This window comes from Zingiber officinale, chromosome 4B (genome assembly GCF_018446385.1).
Source record: "Zingiber officinale cultivar Zhangliang chromosome 4B, Zo_v1.1, whole genome shotgun sequence".
Classification (NCBI taxonomy): domain Eukaryota; kingdom Viridiplantae; phylum Streptophyta; class Magnoliopsida; order Zingiberales; family Zingiberaceae; genus Zingiber; species Zingiber officinale.
The window spans coordinates 35,214,629-35,219,047 of record NC_055993.1 but is presented as its reverse complement, the minus strand read 5'-3'; positions in this window follow the sequence as shown (position 1 = coordinate 35,219,047).

Here is a 4,419-nt window from a genome sequence, read left to right as displayed (position 1 = left end):
AAATCGTGGTTACATCACATTTTGTGCATAGTGTGTATTTTTGGACTTAATTACAAATTATATTATTTTTGATGTTATATGATGCTAATATTTGATTCTTATTTTGTAGGCATCAAAGGATCTTAGATTTGGATCTATTTGGACCGAAATTGGGCTCGAATCGGAATTTAAATGAGAAGATCAAGCTTTGGGTTGATTTGGGCCGTTCATCAAGGATAGGAGAGATCTGAACCATCTGTTGAAGATCTGGCCGATCCAACCTAATGGGGAGCAGATCTGAGCCATTGATGAAGATCCAGAAGTTTTGATCCAGATCGGAGTTCATCTAGCCATTGATCCAGCCCGACTTAATATGGGCCGTTCAATGAAGACTGGGCCGATCTGGGCCATCCAGTGATGATATGATCAATCCGACCTACGGGAGGGTAGATCCAGACCCTAGATCAACATCAGTACCTTCGGATCAGATTTTGGATGACTTTTCACTGTTGATTTAGCCCGGAATCATCTCAACCGTCCATTCCAGATCCAGATCTGATTTAAATGAGAAGCTACAGTAGCCAGCTTCTTCGTCGACTCCACAGCGCACAGCAGCTTCGTCCCGCGGTGATTTTTCTGGATTCTGACCACTTTTCCTTCTCCTTTCAATCTCCCAAGCTTCAATCTCGGTGGAGAGCTTCTCGGCGGCATCATCCCGATCTTATGGAGCCATTGGAGGGTGTTCTCTCCGGTGGAATTTGGCTCGCGGCATCTCCCTGTTTCACCTCAGATTTGGAGGTGGTCCTCCAAATCCGAGCTCCGATTCTCATCAGAAGCGTTCGGCGGTGGTCCTCCGGCATTGCTGAACTCCATCCGACGTTCATCCGCGTTCCACAGCTTCCCATCAGATCCAGAGACCAGATTTCCAGATTTTCGGCATTTATGGGTTCCGGGATGTTCTTAGCTCGCCGGGGGTGGTCCGTCGGCGTTGTTGAGCACTCCTTGAATTGAGACGCAGCTTAGATGCTTCACTGAGGTCCAAAGTTGGGTGGTTTCGACTTTGGCACTCTTGTGTGACGGCTTGAGTGTGAAGTTTGCTGAGATTGGTTGTGAGTTGGATCGGTTAGGGTTTATTTCATTTTGTTATTATTTTTTTTACAGCTTAGAACAGATTTATTTTAATGGTTGTTATGTTTTAGCAAATAGTTTAGCATTTCTTTACTTAATTGAAGCTTAGTTTAAGTCTTCTTTGAAGCTTGTTTAATTGATAAGTTGTAGGTTTCAAATTAGGGTTTAAATCATGCTTTAGATTAGATTTATTTCTGTCTTGTAATTTCATATGTAGTTTAAGTGTGGTGATGATTAAATTATAATATAGGGTGACAATGCATTATGGTTTGATTGTTGGCACACAAGTAGATTTCATTTGTTTAGATTTCACTCTTGTTTTAGATTAATTTCTTATCCGTTGTGCTTTACTTTTGTAGATTTAGATTCAAGCTTAAACTCCCCCATTTACATACGAAAACCCCAAAAATAGGAATAAAATACGATCTTAAGATTACATCCTATCGTTTGTTCCTCGAGAGATCGATCCTGGGCTTGTTACTACAACGTTATTGCAAAATTAAGGGGTTCAGTGGAATTTACATTGTTAATTTGATTAGCGAATGTGACAGATTCGCTTACCAAATTTTGGCGTCGTTGCCGGGGAAATTGTAATATGCAATGTTTAGTAATTTTAGGATTGTTGTTTTGATTGCTTTCATGATTATATATTCATGTGTTGATTTTATTTGTTCTTGAGTCTTCTGATTTTATTTGCTAGTGTTTCAGTGTAAGAACAGGAAATTCATGTGACCATGGATCCATATCATCAGTATTTTGGAGATGGGATGGAGAATTATTTTTATCAGCCTCAGACTCAGTTCTATCAGTCCTACCTACCTATAGAGCAGCGGAATAGGTATGAGGATGCACAAGAACAAATTGAAGAATCAATGTGGAAATGCAATGAAGTTATGCAACAAATGAGAGAGCATCAAGAGCAACAATTTGTAAGGATACAGAATATATAGAGTCAGTTAGATCAGATAGCATCATTTATTAATCAGTTACAAGCACAAAGAGCCAGTGAAGAGGTGGATTGTGGAGATCTTGTCAGGCCTGACGCTACTTCTATTTCTTCACAACAATTTTCTAGTTTTATTTGTGATGATGTAGTTGTTCAGATTTCTGATTCTACTAATAGTGTTGCTTTAGATGATGTGAATGATGCAGGTCTTGTTGTAGAAGATAATTTAAGTGTAGGGGAATGCTTACTGAAAGTATTACCTCAAGAATCACCAGGAATTGAGGATATAAGTGTAGGGACTTGTGCTAGGGAGCCAAGCACCCAAGAATCACTACATGAAGTTGAACATTCACCTGAACTGGAGTCTGAGCATTTTTTTGAGGAGAAGGAGGTAATAATCACCACTCTAGGTACCTTTCAACATGATAAGGTAAGTATTGTTTGTGATACATCAGAAAATTTCATAGAGGTACCATTTATTGATTTTATTAGATGTGATGCAATTCTTGATATATATTTTACTCACACTAATATTCTCCTATTTTCTTTTTACCCCACATGTATGTGGGAGGTATTTTCTTTTATTGATGTGGTAGGAGAAATTAAGCTTCCGGAGTGGGTGTTAAAACTGAACCGTCTACGACCTCCGGAAGAAATTTTCAAAGGAAAAAGGATGAATAAGAAGAATTTGAGTGGAACCACGATTGCTCCACTTCCGGGGTGGCTTCTTCATCTAAACCTTCTTCAACCACCGGGAATTAAAGGGGAGTTAGTTCCAATTTTGCTTGCTCTTGCATTTTAATTCAAGCTTTGAGTTTAATAAATTCTTTACATGTTTCTTTAGTTTCATTTTCCTATATTTTGCATTTTACTTACATACTTGCATTTAGTTTGGTATACATAGCATTTTCATTTTGAATAAAAGTCTCCATAGGAATTTTCTAAGTAATATTTTTAAGATGGTAAAAGTTGTTTTAAATTTGATCATCAATTTTAGGTCATTTGACATGATTGAATGCTCTACTTACATGATATTGGTTAAAATGGTGGTGAATTCCAATTTGATCAATTAAGCATGATTGCATGAATATTACCTAGAGAGGACCACTTTAAGCCTATACACTATTATTTTCTCTTGTATGGCATGCACTCATAGCAATTGAAACTCTAGAACTTGCTTTGCTTCTTTTCAAAGTCGCAATAACTGTTGGTGCAATATCCCTTAGGTCAAGGTTGACTGGTTTGACCAAGCTTGAGTCTTGGTCATAGTTTCGATGTTTGACAATACATGTAGACACATGGACAATGCACGTGCAGTTGTTCATATGGGAAGATTCTGATCAGGGACTGATCAGTGTGAATGAAGAAGAGTCAAGTAGGTATACCTGACTGGAAGGAAACCCTGGTGAGTGAAGCCAGGTGAAAGTCCTAGTGAGTGAAGCTAGGCAGATGGAAATCCTGGTGAGTGAAGCCAGGTGAAAGTCCTAGTGAGTGAAGCTAGGCAGATGGAAATCCTGGTGAGTGAAGCCAGGTGAAAGTCCTAGTGAGTGAAGCTAGGCAAGGGAAAATCCAGATGGATCAAGGATGATTGGATATCTGGTGTTGGGAAGTTCTGGCAGGTCAAGGGAGTGACCAGATGCTAGGCATGATGGACCAACAGGTCAAGGTTGACCGGATGTTGGTTTGAGAGGCTTGGGACTTGGTTTTGGGCAAAAAACCAAGAGCTGGATCGATCAGTGGATCGATCCAGGAGCTGGATTGATCAGTGGATCGATCCAGGCCTTTCCTACCGAACAGAGAGCCTCTGAATCGATCAGTGGATCGATCCAGAGGTCCCAATCGATCAGCCGATCGATTGGGACACTGCTGCTTCGCACGATAAGCGCTGGATCGATCCGTGGATCGATCCAGGCATTTTTCCAGAGCACAGAGGCGCTCTGGATCGATCCGTGAATCGATCCAAAGCCTCCCCGATCGATTAGGAGTTTTTGAATCGATCAGGATCCGACCGTTGCGTCGTATTTGAGCTGCAGGCGGGTGTCTCCTTCAGCACTTCTTCACCGATTCATTTCAGATCTTCACCAGCTCCTCCACAGCTCTTCTCAAGCTCGAGATCGCCAGTTCTTGAAGGTTCTTGGAGGTTCTTCCAAGTCAAGAGGCGGATGAAAGCAAGGAGAAGAAACTAGGGTTAGGGCTTTTGCACTCATTGTAAGCTTGTGAGCTTGTATTTCATTACCTTTCCCTTTCTTCTTGTATTGAGTCTTGTAGGGCTTCTCCGCCCTTGGTAGTTACCATAAAGGAGAGTTTTATTAGTGGAGGGTGTGTGTGTAGGTGTGGATCCTTGGACTAGTCACCTCTTGTGAGGT